This window comes from Sciurus vulgaris (assembly GCF_902686455.1).
Source record: "Sciurus vulgaris genome assembly, chromosome: 19".
Classification (NCBI taxonomy): domain Eukaryota; kingdom Metazoa; phylum Chordata; class Mammalia; order Rodentia; family Sciuridae; genus Sciurus; species Sciurus vulgaris.
Window position 1 is genome coordinate 14,368,714 of NC_136480.1, and position 23,679 is coordinate 14,392,392.

The 23,679-nt window shown below is 40.6% G+C and overlaps 1 long non-coding RNA gene across 5 annotated transcripts in view; it reads left to right on the forward strand.

The window, feature by feature from the left end:
- LOC306650319 overlaps positions 1-23,679 on the forward strand; it is a 510,857-nt gene that overhangs the window by 188,268 nt on the left and 298,910 nt on the right. Inside the window, exon 5 of one of the 5 annotated variants that reach the window (XR_013760866.1) lies at positions 4,208-4,265. The exons of 3 other annotated variants lie outside the window; for them this stretch is intronic. This is a non-coding gene — a long non-coding RNA (uncharacterized lncRNA). Of the gene's footprint in view, positions 1-4,207; positions 4,722-23,679 lie in introns of those variants that run through there. One more of the 5 variants, XR_013760867.1, reaches the window with a different exon arrangement.

Genomic DNA, 23,679 nt, shown 5'->3' on the forward strand with positions numbered 1-23,679 from the left:
TTTCAGTACACCCCTCTCACTAATAGATAGGTCATGCAGATATAAACTAAGTAAAGACTCTTCAGATCTGAAAAATACTGTTAATAAAATGGACCTAACAGATATCTATAGAATATTTCATCCATTGACAACTGAATTAGTTTCTTAGCAGTATGTGGAACCCTCTCCAAAATAGACCATGGTTTAGGAAATACAAAATATTGAAATAATTTCTTGCATTTTATCAGGCCATAATGGAATGAAATTATAAATCAATAACAAGATAAAAAACAGGAACCATTTAAACATAAGGAGCTTGAATGATACACTTTTTTAGGGGGCAGTACTAGGAATTGAAGGTAGGAGTGCCTTACAACTAAGCTGTATTCCAGCTCTGATTTTTATTTTGGGAACAGAGTCTCAGTAAGTTGCTTAGGCTAAGATGCTGAGGCTGGTTTTGAACTTGTGATCATCCTGCCTTAGCCTCACAAGTTGCTGAGATTACAGTTGTGTGCCACCATGCTGAATAATGTACTTTTAACTGAGGGATAATCCAAGAAGAAATCAGGGAAGAAATAAAAAAAAAATTAGAAACAAATAAGAACAGAGATACAACGTCATTATCTCTGGGACACTGTGAAAGCAATTCTAAGAGAAAAGTTTATAGCATTGATGAGCTTTTATTGAAAAAAGAATATCTCAGGTCAACAACCTAATGTTATATCTCAAGGCCCTAGGGAAAGCAAGAACAAAACAATTCCAAAAGGAAATAATTAAAATTAGAGCCAGAAAATAATTAAAGAAGTCAGAAAATAATTAAGATTAGAGACAAAATTAATGAAATGGAGAATAAAAAGAATACAAAGGATCAATGCAAGAAAGAATTGGTTCTTTGAAAAGATAAATAAGATTGATAAACTCTTAGACAACCAAATCAAAAGAAAAAAAGAAGTCCCAAATCAACATAATTAGAGATTAAAAAAAAAAAAAAATGAGATAACACCACAGACATTGCTGGAATCCAGAGGCCTTTAGGAAGACTTTTTTTGAAAACTTATATTCCAGTAAGTTGGAAAATCTAGAGGATATTGACAAATTTCTAGACACATATGACTTGCCCAAATTGAACCAACAGGGTGTAGAAAACCCAACCAGATCAATATCAAGCAATGAGATTGAAGTGACAATTAAAAACCTTCCAATGAAGGAAAAAAAGCCCAGGACCATATGGATTCTCAGCTGACTTTTACTAGACCTTTAAAGAAGAGCTGATGTCAATTTTCCTGTAATCATTCCAAGAAGTAGAAAGGGAGTTAACATTTCCAAATTCATTCTCTAAAGCCAGTGTAACCCTGATACCCAAACTAGACAAAGACATGTCAAGGAAAGAAAACTACACACCAATATCCCTGATGAACATAGATGCAAAAATCCTTAATAAAATAATAGCAATCTGCATTCAAAAATGAATTAAGAAGAATGTATACCATAATCAAGTTTATTTTATCCATGCAAAATCAATTGAACATATTTAAGTCAATAAATGTAATTCATCACATAAGTAGAATTAAGGACAAAAATCACACGATCATTTCAAGAGATGCAGAAAATTACCTTAAATGAAATCCAGCACTCATTCATGTTAAAAACACTGGAGAAATTAGGAATTAGTTTCTACTAACTAGAAACTAGAAACTTACATCAACATCATAAAGTCTATATATGACAAACCCTGAAGCTAACATCATACTGACTAGAGAAAATTGAAAACATTTCCTCTAAAATTGGGAACAAGACAAGGATGTCCACTCTTACCACTCCTATTCAACATAGTTCTTGAAAGTCTAGCCAGAGCAATTAGTTAATAAAAGGAAATTAAAGGGATACGAACAGGGAAAGAAGAAGTCAAACTATCTCTATTTGCTAATGACATAATTCTACTTAGAAGACCCCAAAAACTCCCAACAGAAGACTTCTAGAACTGATAAATAAATTCAGCAGAGTAGCAGAATACAAGATCAATATACAAAAATCATCAGCTTTCCTATACTCCAATAATGAATCTGCTTAGAAGGAAATCAAGAAAACAATTCCATTCTTGATGGCCTCAAAAATAAAGTAAAACAAAACAATATACTTGGAAATGAATCCAACCAAGGAGGTAAAAGATGTTGATAGTGGAAATTACAGAACATTGAAGAAAGAGAATAAAGAAGACGTTAGAAGATGGAAAGATCTCCCATGCTCTTTTTTTTTTAAATTTTAATTTATTTTAATTGTAAACAAATGGGATACATGTTGTTTCCATTTGTACATGGAGTAACAGCATACCATTTGTGTAATCATACATTTACATAGGGTAATGATGTTTGATTCATTCTGTTATTTTTTCCTTCTCCCTACCCCTCCCACCCCTCTTTTCCCTCTATACAGTCCCTCCTTCCTCCATTCTTGCCCCCCTCCCACTCCCCGTTATGTGTCATCATCCGCTTATCAGCGAGATCATTCGTCCTTTGGTTTTTTGAGATTGGCTTATCTCACCTAGCATGATATTATCCAATTTCATCCATTTGCCTGCAAACGCCATAATTTTATTATTCCTTATAGCTGAGTAATATTCCATTGTGTATATATATACCACAGTTTCTTTATCCATTCATCAATTGAGGGACATCTAGGTTGGTTCCACAGTCTGGCTATTGTGAATTGAGCAGCTATGAACATTGATGTGGCTGTATCTCTGTAGTATGCTGATTTTAAATCCTTTGGGTATAGGCTGAGGAGTGGGATAGCTGGGTCAAATGGTGGTTCCATTCCAAGTTTTCTAAGGAATCTCCACACTGCTTTCCAGAGTGGCTGCAGTAATTTGCAACCCCACCAGCAATGTATGAGTGTACCTTTCTCCCCACATCCTCGCCAACACCTATTGTTGCTTGTATTCTTGATAATCGCCATTCTAATTGGGGTGAGATGGAATCTTAGGGAGGGTAGTTTTGATTTGCATTTCTCTTATTACTAAAGATGTCGAACATTTTTTCGTATGTGTGTTGATTGCTTGTAGATCTTCTTCTGTGAAGCATCTGTTCATATCCTTAGCCCATTTGTTGATTGGGTTATTTGTATTCTTCGTGTAGAGTATTTTGAGTTCTTTATATATTCTGGAAATTAGTGCTCTATCTGAAGTATGAGTGGCAAAGATATTCTCCCACTCTGTAGGCTCTTTCTTCGCATTGCTGATAGTTTCCTTTGCTGAGAGAAAGCTTTTTAGTTTGAATCTATCCCAGTTATTGATTCTTGTTTTTATTTCTTGTGCTATGGGAGTCCTCCCATGCTCTTTGAAAGGCAGAATTAATATTATGCAAATGACCAAGTGATATTACCAAGTGATATGCTGATTATGTGATTCCCATCAAAGTACCAATGGCATTCTTCATGGAACTGGAAAAAAACAGTTCTAAAGTTCATATGGAAAAATAAAAGATGCAGAATAGCCAAAGCAATATTGAAGAAGAAGAGTGATGCTGGTGTTATCACAATACCTGATTTTGAATTGTACTACAGAGCTATAGGGAAAAATACCAGCATGGCACTGGTGTCAAATCAGACAGGAGACCAATGGAATGGAATAGAAGACACAAAGACAAATCTGCATTGATAGTTTTCTCACCTTTGGCAAAGGTGCCCACAGAATATATTGGAAAAAAGACAGCATTTTTAATAAATGGTCTGGGAAAACTGGATGTCCATATGTAGAAGAATGAAACTAGAACCCTATCTCTCACCCTGCATAAAAAATTAACTTATAGCAGATCAAAGACCTAGGAATTAGACCAGAAATTCTGCAACTGTTAGAAAACATAGGGTCAAAGTTCAACCTACTGGCATACATACCAACTTTCTTAATAAGACACCTGAAGCTCAAGAAATAAAACCAAGAATTAATAAGTAGAATGGCTTCAAATTAAAAAGCTCTGTACAGCAATGAGAGAACATTTTTGCTAGCTAGTCTTCCAACAGGAGGTTAATACCCAAAATATACTTAGAACAAAAAAATTAGCAGCAAAAAAACAAATAACCCAATCAATAAATGGACTAGTGAACTAAAGAAACTTTTCTCAAAAGAAGAACTGTAAGTGGCTAACAAATATCTGAAAAAATGTTCAACATCCTTAGCAATCAGGTTAATGCAAATCAAAACTTCACTGACATTTTATCTCACTCCTGTTAGGACAGCAACATCAATAATACAGAGAGCAATGATTGTTGGTGAGGATATGTGGAGAAAGGTAATTCATGCTTTGTTTTTTGGGACTGCAAATTAGTGCAACCACTCTGGGAAGTAGTATGGATATTCCTCAAAAGACCAAAAAATGGAACCACCATATGACCCAGCCATACCACTCCCCAGTATTTATTAAAAAAAAACTAAAATCAGCATACTGTAGTAATATATGCATACCAATGTTTAAAACTGTAATTCATAATAGCCAAGTTCTGGATCCAGACTAGGTGTCCCTCAACAGAGGACTGGAAAAATAAAATGTGGTATATAGACACAATAGAGTTTTAACCATAAAGAAAGATGGCATTATATAATTTCCTGGTAAGTGGATGGAACTATAGAACATCATTCTGAGTTAAATAAGCCAGACTCAGAAGGTCAAGGGTTGAATGTTCTCTCTCATATGTGGAAGCTAGAGAGAAATAAGGAATTTAAAAAGGGGGAATCTCATGAAAATAGAAGGAAGAACAATGGAGGTCAGGAGGAGAGGGGGAGGAATGGGAAAGGGGAGGAAATGTAGAATAAATGTCAATGAATTATGTGCATGTATGAATATATTGCAATGAATTACACTTCTATGTATAGAGGGCACCATTTAATAAATTGATTAATAGAAAGAAGACCAATAGAGCCAGGAGGGAGGAGGGGAAGATGGTAGTTCTGGGGACTCAAAAGGAGCAAATTATGTTATATGTGTTTACGAATTATGCCAAAATGAACTCAGTGATTAGGTGTGACTATAATGCCCTATTAAAAAAGAAAAAAAGAAAAAAAGCTCCATTTCATCAATGGATCCTTTTCTTTTAAATAACATTATTTTTTATTTTTGTAAAAATGAGTCATATTTACCATAAAAAATTAAGCAAAGTATAAAGTACAAATAAAAAAGTCCCAAAACTTGTCCCAAATATGACCAGAGAAAACTCATCATCATATAGTCAATACCATACAAAGTCCCTTTCTGGAATACCTGGGTGCCAAGGACGATGTTATACTTGGGTCTGGTTATATTTATGTTTTAGCTCTCCCCCAGATTATAAATTCTTGGGGGATAGGAGGAGTGTCTCAGTATCTTTGTATAGTATCTAATAAGGCATTGACTACTTGGTAGGTTTTCAAAGAAAACTTTTTAAAATAAAGAAGTCAGTTCTACTCTAAACCCTAATTTGGGATAGAATATACTCTCCTGGGAGCAGATCGTATATGGAAGATAGTGATAGCAGAAGATTGGGGGAATCAGATGATGTGATAAGGCCTGTAGACTTTTCTTTGTCTCACAGTCACGCTGGGACAAAGTCCATGGGTGTCCTAGTGATGAGCTCAGGCCCACCGATGTGGCCTTAGAAGCTTGAATGGAACGTCTCACCATGGGCACTGAGTGATGGCAACAGAATTCAGGGTTTGATTGCTGAACTTTCACTGCCTTCGGATTCCAGTGATTTTTAGTAACGTGTTTGTTGGCAAAAGGACAGGGGGACAGGGTATTAGCTCAAATGTCATGTTTAATGGGTAGGCAGGCTGTCCATGAGGTAGCTGCCAACAAAGTTTGAATTACAATATTAATAACAAGTCAGTTTGTGATCTCTTAATCAAAATCGAAGCCTGTGAACAAAGCTGTGCCCAGCAGATGGCCCAGGATTTCTGCCTTGTCAGTCTGGCACGTTTAGCCACAGGGCACACTTTGATCCAACAGAAGGGCCTGCCACTGTCACTAGTATCTAGACCCAGGAGATACTTAGGTATTTTCTAAATAAACTTCTTAGCACTGTGCCTGGAGGAAGGGCTCTTAAATACATGGAGCCCTGCTAGGTAGTGTGCTGGTCTGCTCGTTCAACTGCTGGGCACTTGTAATAAGTGTTTGTGGAGATAGATTTCATCATCTGAAACAGACTGACCTCACTCGACCTGTGTCTCATCGCCTGAGAGACCCTCTTTTCCCCTCTTTCATTTTTTTCCCTAGTGAAATTTTACGTTTTCTCTCCAATCTCCCCAAACAAAATATAATCGCTTTCTCTTTTTTGAAACTTTATTCATTGAGGGTTCATAGAGATAATACTGTGCAATAGTGGGCAATTGAATTGATTATTTAATAGTAAATTTAACATGTTTACAATAAGCCTTTTCCACTAATCTCTGTCACTCACATTCACAGCAGCAATCCTTGTTTCTTAGAACTTTGGTTGTCAACACAGTAAATCTGTTGGAAAAATTTATTTTATCAATTTTTATTATGGAAAAATTTGTAACATTTTATTTTAAAATGATTTTTTTATTTTTGGTACTGGAAATTGAGCTCTGGGCCTTGTGCATGCTTGGCAAGTTCTAGCATCCCCAGTCTTTCTTATTTATTTATTTATTTATATGAGGGATTAAACCCAAGGATGCTTAACCACTGAGCCACATCCCCAGCCCTTTTCAATATTTTAGAGACAGGGTCTTGCTGAGGCTGTATTTGAACTTGCCATCTTCCTGCCTCAGCCTCCCTCATTGCTGGGATTACAGGTGTGTGCCATTGCACCCAGCTTATTTTTTTATTTTGAGACAGTCTTACTAAGTGGCCCAGGCTGGCATTGAACTTGTGATTCTTCTGCCTCAGTCTCCTGAATAACTGGGATTGTAGGCATGTACTACTATACCCAGCCTGAAGATGATTTCACATACTAAAAAGTAAAAGTGTTACAAAGAATCCTATATATCCTCACCAGATCTCTAAATATTAATATTTTCCTTTATTTGCTTTCACAATATCTATCTATGTGAGTTTTTTTTTTTTTTTTTATCTACTTAGTTCTTTGAAATTAAGTTGCTGGAATGATTCCTTCAGGAAAATTTTAGGAAAAAAATACCCTTCATATCTATAGTCCCTGCATTGATGGCTTTTGCTGCATGTTCAACAAATATAAATATTGCTAATGCTATTAGTGGTTAACATTCTTTAAGTGCTGTGAGCAGAGAATGTGCTTTACATACCATACCAGAGTTCTACCAGAGAGACGGAGTCAAGGAGGATGTGTGTGTGTGTGTGTGTGTGTGTGTGTAGGTGTGCACATGTGCACATGTGTGTGCGTGCGTGGATTTTCTTCCTCGAGCAACCTCGGTTCTGCTTTTATTGTCTTTCAGCTGACTGGATCAGGTCACCTGGGTTAAAGCAATGATCTTTTGTGTTTCATGATAGCCAACTGTAGATGTTGACCACTTCTATGAAATACTTCTGCAGCAACAGCTGAAAGTCTTTGGACTACTGTGTGTTTATAATATAGCCAAGGTGATGCATAAAAATAAAGATCAAATATTATCCAATTTATTACTCAGATGCCTGTGGCGGAGGTGTTATTATCTGTTTTTCGTGACTGAAGAAACTGAGGTGAAGTCATTTGGCTGGGATCAAATTAATGAGGAAGAGGCAGAAGTACAATCTGAGCCTGTGCTCTTCTGGCTCCAGAGCTCTTCTCCAAGCTACTACACTAGGGTGTTTCCCAGAGACTGAAATTACCACTTCTCAGTTCTTTTTAGCATCTAAAAGAACTCAGAAGTGAAGAACCGATAAATTCATTTAGACCTTAGTTTCAATGTACTAGGAATGGTACTGGGCATTGAAAATATGACCTGCATTCCCCTCAGGCAGTGGAGCAGTTAGGCAGATGTTTCTCCATCAAAAGAGACAGGATGAACCCTGGCTTGGGCAAAGCAGGTACTCTGAGGTTTAGAAAAAACTGAATTTTGGTTCTCGCTTTGCTCTGAGTAGTGTTCTGTCCTACCCTGCTCCTCAAATGGCAAGTAACAGCTCTCTTCTCAACTTTGATTTCTTTGTCTGCAAAATAGAAATCCGAAAAACAAAACAAAACAAACTTCAGTATCTGAGGTCTTCATTTCAAGAGGGTTGAACTGATCTCTGTAGGAAATTTGGGTCATCATAGGGCTAAATGCTTAAAGGATATTGCATCATTGAGTTCTTGAAACGACTCTTATGAGGTAGTCATTATTTTTCCCATTTTGCAGGTGAGCAGAGGTAGAGAATTTAAAAACTTGCTCATAGTCAGCAGCTAGCAAGGGAGAGTCAGGATTTAAACCCAGGTAATGTGGCTTTTGAGTACAGATTCTTAATATCTGTGTTATATTTCTCTGAACTACATACATAGGGAAGGTCTTAGTGAAATCTGAATGCATAACCCCTGATTTACAAATGCAGTGCTACAATTCCTGAGCTACAAAGTCCTGGAAATAGCTATATAACATTGTCTAATACAAATATGTAATTTATAACATGTATGCTTATTTCTGCCAAAAATACATATTACGTGTGTATGTGTATACTTCACATTAAATTTATATTCTTCTTTGCCTTACTGTTCATGATATTATTTGGGCACTTACTATAAGTAAATGCCCATCAGAAATGAATAAAAATCTGCATTTTGACCTGTGTTTTAGATTCTGCCTTGGATTTTGAAGTATAGTAAACTGGTAGATAGGACTCAGTTGAAAAAAAAAAAAAGTGAAAGTATTATCACGGGTGCAGGGGTCGAGACTGGGAGGGTGGGAGGTGAGCTTGGCCCTATGCTGAAGAAGTGGAAGGCTGCTGATGTGACTTCTGCAGGTCATAGTTCAGTAGACCCGCTGAGGCACATTGCAAATTTAAGGGTGCAATACTTTGGTGTCCAGCTGTGGCCATCATGAATAAAACCCTGAACTTTGAGAACAAAGGAAATGGAATGTGCACGTGTATTTGTGCAAGGAACACCCAGGTGGTTATTTAACACTAAAACTGTGAAAACTGGAAGGAAAGTATTACTGTTTGTAGTATCCACTGAACTAGGGGTAAAAGTTACCCTTAACTCCTGGAAATACAGAACTTCTGGGAATAAATACTCTGTGAAATCCGCTGGATTTGAATTTTTCAGGTGAGGAGACTGAAGTCCAGGGAACATGGACTTGCCCAGAGTTGCATGCAGGCGTGGCCAGAGCCAGGACTCGGCACAGTGTTCCCTGAGTGCCCCCGATTCTGAAGGAGACAACGTATGTGATTTTGGGACAATACTGTAGTTACTGCAGCTGCAGCATCTTCATCTGTATGTTCTCAGAGGTGGACCTAGATCGTAACGGCATACATGTGCCACCGTCACCTCCAGGACCCGTGCCAGGCACCATGAATTGCTCCTTGACGACAGGTAATAATACTGTGTGGAGGATGTAAGGTAAACCCGATGCTCCAGTAAGCATGCTAATTATTATTTCATTAAATTCTCACAATGATTCCATGAGGTTGATTTTATCATCCTTATTTTACAAATAAGAGTACCGATGTTAGGGAGGTTTAGTAGTTTGCTACCAGCAAACAGTGAGGCAAGATTTTGATCCTAGGAAATCTGCTGCCGGAGCCCATGTGCCCACGTGCTGAGCTCTACTGCCAGGATGGCATACGAGCCTCTGCTGTTCCCTCCTTACTCTCATCACTGAATATCGGTTATGTGCCCAGCGTCAGTGGCTCCAAATGGTCTCAAAAACACTCTCATCTTGTTGCCACGGGCACGCGCTACCCATCAATCCAGCTACAGCGGGCATGTGACATGAGCCTCTTTATTATCCCTGGATTCGATGATCTCTAAGGACCCTTCCAGCTCAACGATTCCAGTGTGGTTTCAGGACTGAAGGAAGGAATATTTACAAAACCTGGCATACAGGGCAGTTTAGCCTTCTGAGCTGGTGTCATGACTGCCATTATTTCTTGGACTGAGTTTGAACTCCTGTGGTTAGTGTGGGAAGGGATAAAATGAGTGCAAATTGCTCATCAGGGACTACAAGGTAGCTCTAGTAGAACTGCTCTTGGGTCCAAGTGACAAAGAATATCACACAGAGGAGGCCATTCTCCCGCGTGTGCAAGAACCCATCCATCCACAGCATCTTTGGAAAAACATTGCTGTGTTTGTGACAGACACCTTCTGCAGGGACTCCTTGAAGAGATTTAAAGGGTACAAACACTGGATCTCCTCTATGTAGGTTCAGCTACTGGTTCTGCTATTGATGAGCTGATAACCATGGGCTAGGTACCAGGCCCTCCTGTGTCCTGGCTTCCTCATCTGTAGAAATGGATAACCACAGTACACAGGGTTTTTCCACCCATTAAGTGTGTTAATATATAGGCAAATCATGTAAAATAGCATCTGGTACATAATAAGCACCATGTGAGTATTGATAACTTGATTGTGGCTCACATCTTTTAAAGTCTTTTTCTCTAATAGACTTAAAAGGAGCTCTATATCACCAGTCATTTCCGTAGTAAATGACACACACAACTGATGTGAGTCTAGTTACCTGATGTGTCAAGCTGACCTTTTTTATATTGTTTGTTTTGTTATATTGTTTGTTACACTGTTTGATATGTGGAGATGGGATGGTGTGTTCACAGGCAGTGGATAGTTGAGCATCTTGACCTACTCATTACCCTGGCACACACCAGCTGGTATTTTCTTTGCCTGGAATACCAGCACCCCTTCCATCTGCATGGTTTGTCCGTATATTTAACTTGTATGCCTGTTTGGATTGCTTCTTGCAGTTCTGCTTTGAGAAGGATTCCCAAGTTTTTATTTGGGTTCAGTAGGAAGCAGTGCCATATGAAATCAATAATGTCTTTTTTTTTTTCTTTTCTTTTTTTGTGGTGCTGGGGATTGAACCCAGGGCCTTGTGCATGCAAGGCAAGGACTCTACCACCTGAGCTACATCCCCTGCCCTAATGTGTTTCTTTGGTTTAGGCAAGCGGAATGCATGCAAGCTTTCCCACAGAGCTAGCCACATAATTTGTGAGGCCCAGTGCAGAATGAAAACATGAGTGTCCTTGTTCAAAAGCAGGAAAAAAATGCCATGATAGTACTAAAATATAAAGCTTTTCTCTTTCTTCCACAGTCTGTCTGTCTATCTGTCTTGAGTTTCTTCTCTTGACTTAATGTAGTGTTTTTATTTGTTATTTAATATTGTTCTAAATAAGAAAAAATTAAAACTTTAAATTATGGGCACAAAGCTTTACCATTTACCTTTTAAATGCAAATATAAGAACATTTAACTTACATGCAGAATTACCAAAGTTATTCAATTTGTTTTTCATAGCTTGTGCATAAGTAGTTATACCTACCAGAACAGCAAAAAAAAAAGTTCCAAATGAAATCTGCTGTTAAAATTTTATGTCTTAATACTTACACACTTTACTGACACTTCCTGCCTTCAGTTTTCTGATGAGCTAGGAGGGACTAAAAGGAAAAGAAACTCTGCATTGCTCTCTTTGCATTTTCTGCTTGGTTGGCATTTCAGTATGAGGGGTTAATTAAGAGAAATGATGAAAATAAGAATGGATATGATGGAGTTCTTCAATTCATGTTTCCTACAGTTTCACCTTGCTTAGAAATACTGTCTTCTTTTTGTGCTTGACACAAGTTCTGGTTCAAATAGAATTGTGCTGTCTCTGGGCTGCCCGCATGCTCAGTTGTAGTCATAACGCATTTAACTTATACTCATTCTGAGTCTGTCGAACAGTCACACATTGTGGGTCCACTGGAGTTCTGTGCTCAGGGGCAGCATGAAGGCTCTTGGGCAGCAGCAAAAATCGGAGAAGGTCACATACATTGTACGCTCCATGTATCTCTTTCGTTCAGACACATTCTCTGTTGTCCCAACAGACTGAACTTGAAAAATAGAAGTTCAAAGACAAAAGTATTAAGAATTGTGAGGTAGTGATAGCAGAACATTGAATAAGAAGAGGATCCCTCTGAGTGCAGGGCCTGTGTGATTGCACAGGTCACCTGCCTCCAGGAAGTGGCCTCCACTTGCATTTGCAGGTATGCCCTTCATCTCCCTTATCAGGCCTCAAGGCCCAGCTCCCTTTGGGCAGACTTTCTTGATTGTGACATCCAATGTTGATCACTACCTTTCTGGATTTCTATACATCTCACCTTTATTTGCCTGTTAAAAGCTATAAACTACCTTTATGATTACTTATCTCATCCTCTGGGTTCTTTCTTCTCACAAAATTATAAGCTTCTTGAGGACAGGGTCATAATAATAATTTCATTTATCATGCAAAGTTGGCCTTGCCAAAATTTCAATCTGATTGTTTCCCTTTTGGGTACTGAAGTACAGTACTGGGTAGATATTATTGTTACAATTAGAACTTGGTAGATATTTTTGTTATTCTTCAAAGTCTGTTACCCTAGACTTAGAAGTTACATTGTTGGTGCTTAATTGTTAACTGTGGGGCAGATACTTAATGTGATGTGGGGGCAGATACCTAATAATTTTAGGACTTGATTTTCCTCATATTTTATTTTAAAAATTAAGTACTATATGCCCTCTAAAATGTAGGCATTCCTGTTATATGACAAATAAAGAAGTATTAGTGATTATTATTATTTAAAAATACTATCATCATTTGTTTTGGTCCTAAGAGTTACTATTAACCCCAATTTCAAGATAGGGAGTATGCAACACTGAGAAAACACACATCATCTGTCTCCTCCAACAGTCCATAACTCACTAGTAACTTATTCCAAAGACATTGAAATGGAGGAGATGCTGGACAAATAATTCAAAAGAATGATGTTAAAAGTGATCAATAAATCCAAAGAGAATACAAATAAACAGCTGAATGAAATAAGGAAGATAATACAAGATATGGAAGAGCAAATCAGGAAAGGATAGAGATTCTGAAAAAGACCCAAACCGACATCTTGGAAATGAAGATCTCAATAAGTCATAGAACAAACTCACTTGAATGCTTTACTAAGAGACCAAGTGGAAGAAAAACATCAAGGCTTGAAGGCAAGGTTGATGAATTGTCACATTCAGAGGGTGAGAGATAAAAATAAGAATGAGCAGAGCACATGACCCACGGGACATGATTAAAAGACCAAATGTACCAATCTAGGTGTAGATGAAGAAGCAGAGGTACAGGCTCAAGAAACAGAAAACCTCTTCAGTGAAATAATATCAGAAAATTTCCCAAACACTGGGAAAGATCTGAACATCCAGGTATAGGAGATATTCAGAAAACCAACTAGATAACCAGGAGAGAAACTCTTCTCATCCTTTTATAGCTAAATTGCGAAAAGTACAGAAAAAAAAAATAGAAAGAAAGAATATTGACATCTACCAGATAGAAGTGTTAAGGCACTTATAAAGACACTTATAAAGACAAATCCATCGGGATAAAAACAGATTTCTTAGAAGACAAACTCTGAAGCTCAGGAGGGCGAGGAATGATATATTTCAGGCCCTGAAAGAAATTAATTGAGAGCTAGATTACTATATCCAACAAAGTTGTTCTTTAGGATCAAAGGAGAACTGAAGACCTTCCAAGATAAGCATAAACTGAAGTAATTCCTGGCCATTAAGTCAGCATTACAGAAGATACTTAAAGGAATCCTACACCCAGAAATAGAAGGAAGATGAACAGACACGAGAGCAGAGGTTAGAATAAATCTCACCTGAAGAGAAAACACACATCAAGTGGAAGATCTTCTCATGCCTTGAATGATGCTGTCTGATAAGATGGCTGTTAGCTACATGCAGCTATTGAGCACTTAAAATATGGCAAGTTTGAATTGAGACGTACTATACCTATAAAACACACAATGGACTTCAAAGATTTAGCATGAAATTAGCATGAAATTCCCATGAAAATTTTTATATTGATTACATTATATGTTACTTAGCAACAGGAATAAGTTCTGAGAAATGTGTTGTTGGGCAGTTTTGTTGTTGTGTGTGTGATCATCGTAGAGCATACTTACACAAACTAAGCTGTGATGTTCCCAGGTGACATGATCTTGCAGGATCATCATTGTATAGGTGGTCCATTGTTGATCAAACTGTCACTATGGCTTTCCCATTTTGGTTGGTAGAGTCAGCTCCTCACCTGTGGGACCCCAAAACTGAGAGCCTATTTGTACCCTGGAGGTTCTGTGGCTTTTATCATGTTACAAAGTGAATATCTTGAATTATACCTAAGTGTTATGGATACAGTGATTTCCATGAAAAAAAAAAAAAAAAGAGAAAGCAGGAAAGCTTAGAGGCTCACGAGCATTGAAAGAGGCAAAAACACCTAAATGAAAGAAAGAGAGGAAAGAAAGTATGGAAGAGGGTAGTTACTGAAGTCTGACTTGTTGGAGAAAGCTGTATGAGAAAAAAGAAAATTCATTAGACTAATGGGCTTATATCTCAAGAAGGCCCATATCACACACCCTGAACTGAAAGCTACCTTTTGCCTGCTAATTCTTGGTGTAAAAAAGATTGCCTTTTACACCAAAGTATATACAACTTTTGGTGTTATTGCCAAAGGTCTATCACTGAGGTGAATATGAACAAGTTGTGCCTTGGGACACAAGGAAGCAGATCATTTATGGGAAATGTGCCCAGATTACTAATGATCCTGAAAATGATAAATGTATAAATGCAGATTTGATAGCAGTTTCAGAAAAGTAACCTCTTACAATTATTGAAGATTACAGTCAGTCAGGAAAACTTCCCTTCCTTTTAATATTTCTAAGTGCTTTCGTACATCTTTACATACCTGTAATCACCAAGAACTTATTTTATCAAGTTGTAAAAAACATTAAAATAATGGTCCAGCTTTACATAACAAACAAAATACCACTATATAGCACAACACTGTATTTTGAATGTATTCAGTTCCAGTATATTATTAAAATTAACCTCATCTTTTTCTTTTTGCTTTTTAAAGTGTGGACACTAGAAAATTTGAAATTACTAATATAGATCACATTATACTCCCATTAGACATGTCTGCACTGGAGACTGATTGTGGGGGCTGGTGATTAGGGGCGAAGCCATCTTTAAGAACACATTCCACTGAGTGAGCTAATAAAGCTGTTTGAATCCCTTGCTTATCATAATCTTTAAGATTTAATTTTCACAACCACAGGAGGGAACTTTGGATTTTTACTTATCAATGTGAGGAAGTGTTTTAAGCTGGTAATTGGTTTGCATCTCAGATGAACCTAATTCTCCTCAACTGGAAGTCGAGAGACTTTCTCTTCTTCCACGTGGTGTTAGCTTCTTAAATAAGAACACAAGGCTTAGATTTGAGTCTCAGCTTCCTCACCAAGCTGTGTGACCTCAGGCAAACTATTGTGCCATTTGGAGTCTTAGTTTCTTTTTCTAAAAAAAGGGGTGTTTAATATGTATAGAGCTGGGTGTCTCTGTCTTCGGGTTGTGCCTTCTCTATCTTGTTTTGTGTTCTGTAAGAACGATCTATCTACCCTGCCAGTAGGCATCTTTGCCCCTGATTTCAGGTTGGGTTTGGACAGGGGGGATGGGCACTCCATGGTGTGGTATGAAAGCCTTAATGGTCAAAATATAGTACCATTCCTGTGTCCAAGTCTGGGAACCAAGAATAGAGATAAGAGTGCCCTGCCTTACAAATATACCAAATAACCCATTGGAAGAACTCCTGGAGATTCTAATGCTCAGAGAAAGAATGCTTCCTAAAGAGACTAAAGCCTGGTTCTGGTAAACTGGAAATTGAAGCTGCTCCTGGCCATTTTGACATCTCTGTGTTGCTGACCCATTGTATAGAAAAGGGGTCACTGTATTCGTGGACAGATCCTGATTGACAGGGGAAAATTGGGTTATTGGTATGCAGTGTGTGAAAAGAAGACTATGTCTGGGCCTCGCCATGGGCCTGTGGCACTCTGCCCAACAATCCTAGGCCATGGGCAATGATAGGAATGTATCAATGACAGAACCACCCAAGAACCGAGATCCTTCAGGAATGAAGATTGGGGTTGCCATATCTGTGAAGAACGATCTCCAGCTGAGAAGCAGGCCAAGGGTACGGGGAGCATGGAATAGCGGCAAAGGAAGGCTGGTTGCTATTGGTGGCTGTGCTTATCAGTTTAGACCTCATGCTCAAATATAGAGGCCTCGGGAAAATTTTTAAGTTACATTTGATGTTAGCTAGTTATCCTGACCTCCCTTTTGTTCTTCTCATATTTATGAGAAGATGGTAGTTGCTTGGTTGAGGTGTCATTTGGGAAGATGACCGAACCAATATCGTCTCATCTGGATCTGGTGTTTTTTCAATTGGATGGAGGGGTTTGGTGCTGGAGGAGGACTGGACTGTGCTGCACGTCTTCTGCTTCCTTTCCAGGTCTGCTGTCACTCCTTCCCACCCTGCTCTGTGGCCAGGAGGCTGAAGGGTCGCCTCGGTGGCATCCCTTGTCCTCCTGTTCCCAGTGTGTTCAGCCAGTGGAGGGGAGGGAGAAGAGGAGCAGGAGACCACAGGACCAGCACACAGTGGTTCCCAGTGTCTGTCCCTGGGTTTCTCGTTTCATCCCAGGGTGGGCTGCGGTGCTGCCTGGAGGCCTTGGCTCCTGCTGCCGTGTGCTCCCTTCTCTGACTTCCTGAGCGTTGATGCTAGCCTCAGCTACTCCTGCAGTCCTCGGAAGATTGCAAACTCCGCTGGGATGCTGACTGATGTGGCTGCCTTGCTGAGTTGTTGGAAGGACTAAAGATAATGAATGCAAATCACTCAGTACAATGACTAGCATTTAGCAGGCACTCAAAATGATGTTGTGCCTCCCAAATCCTTTCACATCAGAAATTCAAATGATTGCTTAAAGAATTAGCACTACATTAGGAAATACATGAGATAATGTATGGAACATGCTTTATTAAGTGCAAGTCACTATATAAATGCAACATGTAGATCTATTAGGCTCTCTGAACTTTAAATGTGTGTGTGTGTGTGTGTGTGTGTGTGTGTGTGTGTGTGTGTTTAATCATCTTGCCTTGGCCAGATGCAATAATTAAGTTTTTCCAAGAAATGGAGTAGGATAGAAATTCAACTGCAGATTTCCATGCAAATCTCATTGAGTTAAACACTTTGTACATTGTCTTCAGGTTCTAGGTCTTTGGTTTTAGTTTCCCATTCCCATTTCCTTTTCTCTCTAGGCCAGTGAAGCATGGCATCAAGATGAGCAAGACAGAGAGGTAATTGCTTCTCTGTCTCAATGTAGGAAAAAGAAGCAAAAAGCAGTGAAAAACAGCGTCTGAAACGTGCCAGAAACTATGAACTCTGCACAGTGGCTTTCCCCTGTGCCTCTGACACGGGAGGGGAGGGTGAGGCCAGGCACACAGGAGTGGCTTTCCTTCTGCTGTAGAACTTGACACACCCAGCTCAGAGCTACTGGGAAGATGGGGAGGGCGGAGAGCTGCACCGGGGCACAGTCCTGCCTTTTCATGTCCACGTGGCAAGTGACCATGAGATGCCTCTCTTTCTGTTTCCATTCTACACCAGTTGAATGACACTCACCACTTTTTGTTGTGTCCCATGCGGTTTTATTTTCCTTCCACATGAAATAGTTTGAAAAAATGATCTGAGAAAAGAAACTTAACACTTGCTCATTAAAAACCTGCAGTGTAGTCTCAGGACCACAGAGAGTCCAGAGTGGAGTGGTTGAATACACGCTTTTCATAGCCTGGATTCAGTCTCTGAGTTTCCCACTTCTCAGGCTATTACCCCAGCCTCAGTTTCCTTCTCTTACAGATAGGGTTGATAATGGTATCTTGTTGGAACATTTAAGTACGACCATATCTGAACAAACCCTTTATAAAATATCAAGCTTGTGTTCTTATTTTAGGGGCTTTCTATTTCTTAGCTAATGATCTGTTGTAAATGAATTTTACTTTCATAAAACAGTATTTGTCTTGAAATAAAGACCAAGAGACACTAAGTAATTGAGGCATGAAGCATATGATGACTGTCTGCAAAAGCAGATCTTCTGGTTGAGATAAAATACATGGAACAGGATCTAGAATAGTGCAAGGCCTCTGGTAAGCCCTCAATATGTGTTCATTCTCTTCTTTAATAAAGCATTGAAATGCAGATTTTTCTTTTCCCAGGATACTATCTATAACTAGAACAGAAAGAATTTTGGTAGAAAGTCAACAGATGATAATAATAAACCACAATCTATAAAGTTCCTTTTACTTACATTACAGCTTGTGTGGTGCTCATAGCAACTTTAGGAAGACGGCAGAATGGGTTCTGTTATTATTATCCTGATATTGCACATAGGGAACCAAGAATGTTCAGCATGGTTAAGTTTCTGACTCTCCCAAAGTCTCCTTGATGGTACCTTTCCCTTCCTTGGTGCCTTTGACAGCAAGCACAGTGAGAACAGCTACTGGTTTCCATTTCCTGGGCTCTGGTTGTGCTTGGCCCAGGAGGTCTTTCTTTTCCAGAGCTTGGTGACTCATATTGGTGACTGTAGTTCAGGGGCTGACCGAAGCTGTGGAAATAGTACTGTGAGGGAGGCAAAGTCTATTCAGGCTGAGGTCTAGGAGGATGACAGTTAGATAGCCTTATAGGAGAGGTAAATACAGAATAGGGTCTGATTGTAACTGAACTGACCCATGGGACAGAAGCCGTGAAAGGGCTGGCGTAAATTGCTGTGGCATCATTACTTCCTGGTCAGGAATGGATTCAGGGTCCTCCTCTAACTTCTCCACAAAGAGATGGAAATAGGCATTCCTCAGGATACTCGAGAGTCTTGGGAACTTGAGGATGGAAGGACCTCAGAGGTCATCGTTGCATTTGACAGGTGAGAATTCCTAAATTCATATACCCAGCTAGCTGGTGCACATGAGCTTTACTTATTCCACAAATGCTTCTATAGCATTTACTCTAGGCACTGGTCCAAGGAACTACAACAACGATTTAGTTACTCCTCCTAAGAACTCTAGGAGGTAGATCCTATAGGTTCACAGTCCCTTATTTGTAATACTGAACTTTGAAAGATTCTGAAAAAATATAAAGAAACTTTGGTGCAAACTCATTTGATGGCAAAACCTGATCTGAAGTGATGAGAGTCTATTTATTACAGTCTTTTTCTAACCCACATAGTGTTTGTAATCATACATTTTTCTTCAAAATATGTTAATATATTCAATTATGAGAGCTTGCCCCAGACTCTGCAGGAAGTTTTAACAGAATATCTAGTGTAATATCACACCCTTAAAAAGTCCAAAAGTTATAAATATTAAGAACCGTGTGACCCTGATGGTTTTGGAAACCTATAGCACTATCCCATGTTATAGGTGAAAGAAACTGAGGCAAAGAGATTATAAAACTTGTGCAAGGGTGCACAGTGAGGTTTCTGGGTTTCTAGACCAGGAAGCCTGGCTGGACAGTCAGTGCTTTTGACAACCACCATACAGTACTCTTCTGACACGAGCAAACGTGGATTAAGTGACAGTCATTCATTCTCTATCTAGATACTCTGTGTACATGTGCTATCATGTAATTTAGGACCCCATTAGTCTTTATCCCACCCCACCCCTTTAATTTTGTCATTATCTTTTGCCTCTACCAATTTGTTTAACACTGAGCACCACAATGTTTTTTTGTTTTAAATGCCAATCTGATGCATATCACACCTTCTCTACCAACCTCTTCTTCAATGCCTACCTACTGCATTTATAAGAACCCAAAACCTCCATTTGGCACTGTTTGACTGAGTCTTTCTCTCCAGCCTCAGCTCATGCCCCTGTCCCCAGGGCTTTCTCTGCTCTTGGCACCCACACTTTGAATACATCATGGAGTTTTTTGCTCCAAAGCCCTTGCACATGGCCTCTCCTTTTCTAGGAAGACTCTTCTTATCTAGCACTCCACTCCTGTCTTGCCTTGGTGACCTCACTTACTTTCCAGGGCCCAGTTCAAAATCGTTTCCACAAAGAGGTCTTTTAAATTCATAAAAGCAATGATATCCACGGGGCGATTCAAGATGGCGGACTAGAGGGTGACTGCATCTCCAGTCGTTCCAAAACCCAGGATTCAAGAAGGGGAGGCATTGAGAGACTCGGACTAAAATAGAACCACGGGGTGAGTCTCCCCCACTCGGTGAAGCTCGACCGGGCGGCAGGCCCAGATTCAAGCGGCTTATTAGACTAGGGCAGGGCAGCTAGAGTCTTCCCCAGGCAGCCCTGAGCACTCCGGTGGTGGGCTCCTCCCACAGGGCCAGATTCTCCAGCTTCTCGAAGCAGGCCCCCCAGTGAGAGTCTTTCTGCACACAACCAGCTCCAAGTCCCTGAGTCAACGCAGCGAGCTCCGGCCTGCCCTGCCCGCAGGTTGCTTCAGAGACCAGGACAGGGCAGCCAGGGTCTTCCCCAAGCAGCCCGGCTTCCTCCGGTAGGAAGCGCCTTTCTAGGCTAGCTTCTCGGAGCAGACCGCCCAGTGAGAGCCTTTCTACACAGAGCCAGCCACAAGTCCCCAAGCCAGCGGAGACCTCCAACCCGCAAGCAGCCTCTGGGACCAGGGCAGGGCACTCAGAGACCTCTCCAGGTCTCTCTTCCTTGAACCAGTAGCAGGCTAGGGGCAGCGTTCTTCGGAAGCACTGCATTATCAACTTACCCCAAGATTTCAGGCTACTGAAGGCTGGGAGGTGATACACTGGAAATCTACAGGGAAACTATAAGTCAATAGAAGAAATCTGCAATATCACAGAGTCCCACTGACATCTGACCAATATGAGAAAACAAGGGAAGAATATGTCCCAAACAAACCTAGATACTTTATCAATAAAACCCAATGACGTTTCCTCAGATATCAAAGGGAACTTCAAGGCCGTAAAGGAGGCCGCTCGGCACAGCGCTGGGACTCGGAGCAACCACTGGGGCTCCGGCGGCTGCCCAGGGGAGGAGTGGCGAGGAGAGCTCTGTGGACTCAGGACACCGGGGCCTGCCCTGAGGAGGAGGAGGAGGAGCGTGGCCACTTGGATTCGGAGTGACTGCACCAGAGCTACAGGCGGTTGCCAGAGGAGAAGCCGCGCGGCGAGCTGTTTGGACTCAGAACGACGCTTCTGAACCCCGGGGCCTGCCCTGAGGACGAGGAGGAGGAGGAGCGGGGCCACTTGGATTCGGAGTGACTACACCAGAGCTACTGGCGGTTGCCAGAGGAGAAGCCGCGCGGTGAGCTGTTTGGACTCAGACCACTTCTGAACCCCGGGGCCTGCCCGGAGGAGTAGGAGGAGGAGGAGGAGGAGCGCGGAGGGTCGTTTGGACTCGCAGTGACTGCATTGGTGCTTCAGGCGGCTGCTCAGAGGAGAAGGCGAGTGGTGAGTGGTTTGGACTTAAAGTGACAGCTCCTGAACACAGGGGGGCTGCCTGGAGGAGAAGCGTGGTGGGTCGCTTGGTCTTCAGTGGCCGCACCAGAGCTCCGGGCGGTTGCCCAGAGGACCCGTGCAGCGGGTCACGTGGATTCAGAGTCACTCAGAGCGACCGCTCCTGAACACTCGGGGGGTTATCTGGAGAAGGAGAAGGAACGGGGAGGGTCACTTCGACTCGGAGTGATTGATTGCCCAGGGCTACGGGTGGTTGGTGGGAGGTGGAGGCATGCAGTGAGTTTCTTGGACTCCTAGTGACCGCACCGGAATACTGGGCGGCTGTCTGGAGGAAGAGGCGTGTGGCGGGTCTCTGGGTCTCAGAGCGATTGTACGGGGCCCCAGGTGGCTGCTCAGAGGAGGGGCCGCATAGCCAGGCGATTAGGTGCAGAGCAGGGTCCCAGGATCTAGGAGGCTTCTGGGTGGAAGAGCTGCACAGAGACAGGCTTAGGGCGGAGCGAAGGTTCCAGGCCTGCGGGCAGATTCTCTGAGGAGGGGCAGCCTAAGGAGATTCATCTGCAAAGGGTGAGGCTCCCAGGCCCAGGAGGTAGGGCCGGGCCCCTGGGAATTTTGCAGAGGAAGGCAGCCCAGCCCAGGAGGTAGCTGTAAATTGAGGGGAACCTCTAGGAGGGAACTGACCAGCGAGACCTCCCCACCGGGTGAGTCTTCCCTGCCGGGTGAGGTTTTCCCACAAGAACGGTAAAACTAGAGACTCAGGCCCAAACAGGCCTTGCCTCAGCCCGCAGCCTAGGTCCCCTTTGGATGACCATTGGTCAACAAGTGGAGGCACCTCTGCCCACTAACAGGGATTATACCCCACCTGAAGGCCACCACTCCTAGAGAGGCAGCTTCCTTGTGGAGCACCGCATTATCAACTTCCTCCAAGACTTCAGGCTACTGAAGGCTAAGGGGGGATATATATAGAAATCTTCAGGGACATTGTAAGTCAATAGAGGAAATCTGCAATATCTCAGCGGTCCACTGATACCTGAACAATATGAGAAAACAAGGAAAGAAAATGCTGCAAACAAATCTAGATGTTACATCAATAAAACCCAATGACAGCATGGCAGAAGAAATGACAGAAAAGGAGTTCAGAATGTACATAATTAAAATGATCAGAGAAGCAAACGATGAGATGAAAGAGCAAGTGCAAGCATTGAATGATCGCACCAATCGACAGTTAAAAGAGCAAATGCAGGAAGCAAAAGATCATTTCAATAAAGAGTTAGAGATATTGAAAAAAAAACCAAACAGAAATCCTTGACATGAAGGAAACAATAAACCAAATTAAGAACTCCATAGAATGCATATCCAATAGGATAGAACACCTGGAAGACAGAACCTCAGACATTGAAGACAAAATATTTAACCTTGAAAACAAAGTTGAACAAACAGAGAAGATGGTAAGAAATCATGAACAGAATCTACAAGAACTATGGGATATCATGAAAAGGCCAAATTTAAGAATTATTGGGATTGAGGAAGGCCTAGAGAAACAAGCCAAAGGAATGAACAATTTATTCAATGAAATAATATCAGAAAATTTCCCAAATCTGAAGAATGAAATGGAAAATCAAGTTCAAGAGGCTTATAGGACTCCAAATATACAAAATTACAACAGACCCACACCAAGGCACATTATAATGAAAATACCTAACATACAAAATAAAGACAGAATTTTAAAGGCTGTGAGAGAAAAGAACCAAATTACATTCAGGGGGAAACCAATACGGATATCAGCAGACTTTTCAATCCAGACCCTAAAAGCTAGAAGGGCCTGGAACAACATTTTTCAAGCCCTGAAAGAAAATGGATGCCAACCAAGAATCTTATACCCAGCAAAACTTACCTTCAAATTTGACAATGAAATAAAATCCTTCCATGATAAACAAAAGCTAAAAGAATTTACAAAAAGAAAGCCAGCATTACAGAACATTCTCAGCAAAATATTCCATGAGGAAGAGATGAAAAACAAAGAAGCAAATCAGCAAAGGGAGGAATTACCCTAAAGGAATTGTCAAATAAAGGAGGAAACAAGTTGTGTCAAACAAATAAATAAATAAAATTTAAAAAATGAACCAAATGACCGGGAAACCAAATCATATCTCTATAATAACCCTGAATGTTAATGGCCTGAATTCATCAATCAAAAGACATAGACTGGCAGATTGGATTAAAAAGAAAGATCCAACAATATGTTGCCTGCAAGAGACTCACCTCATAGAAAAAGATACCCATAGACTAAAGGTG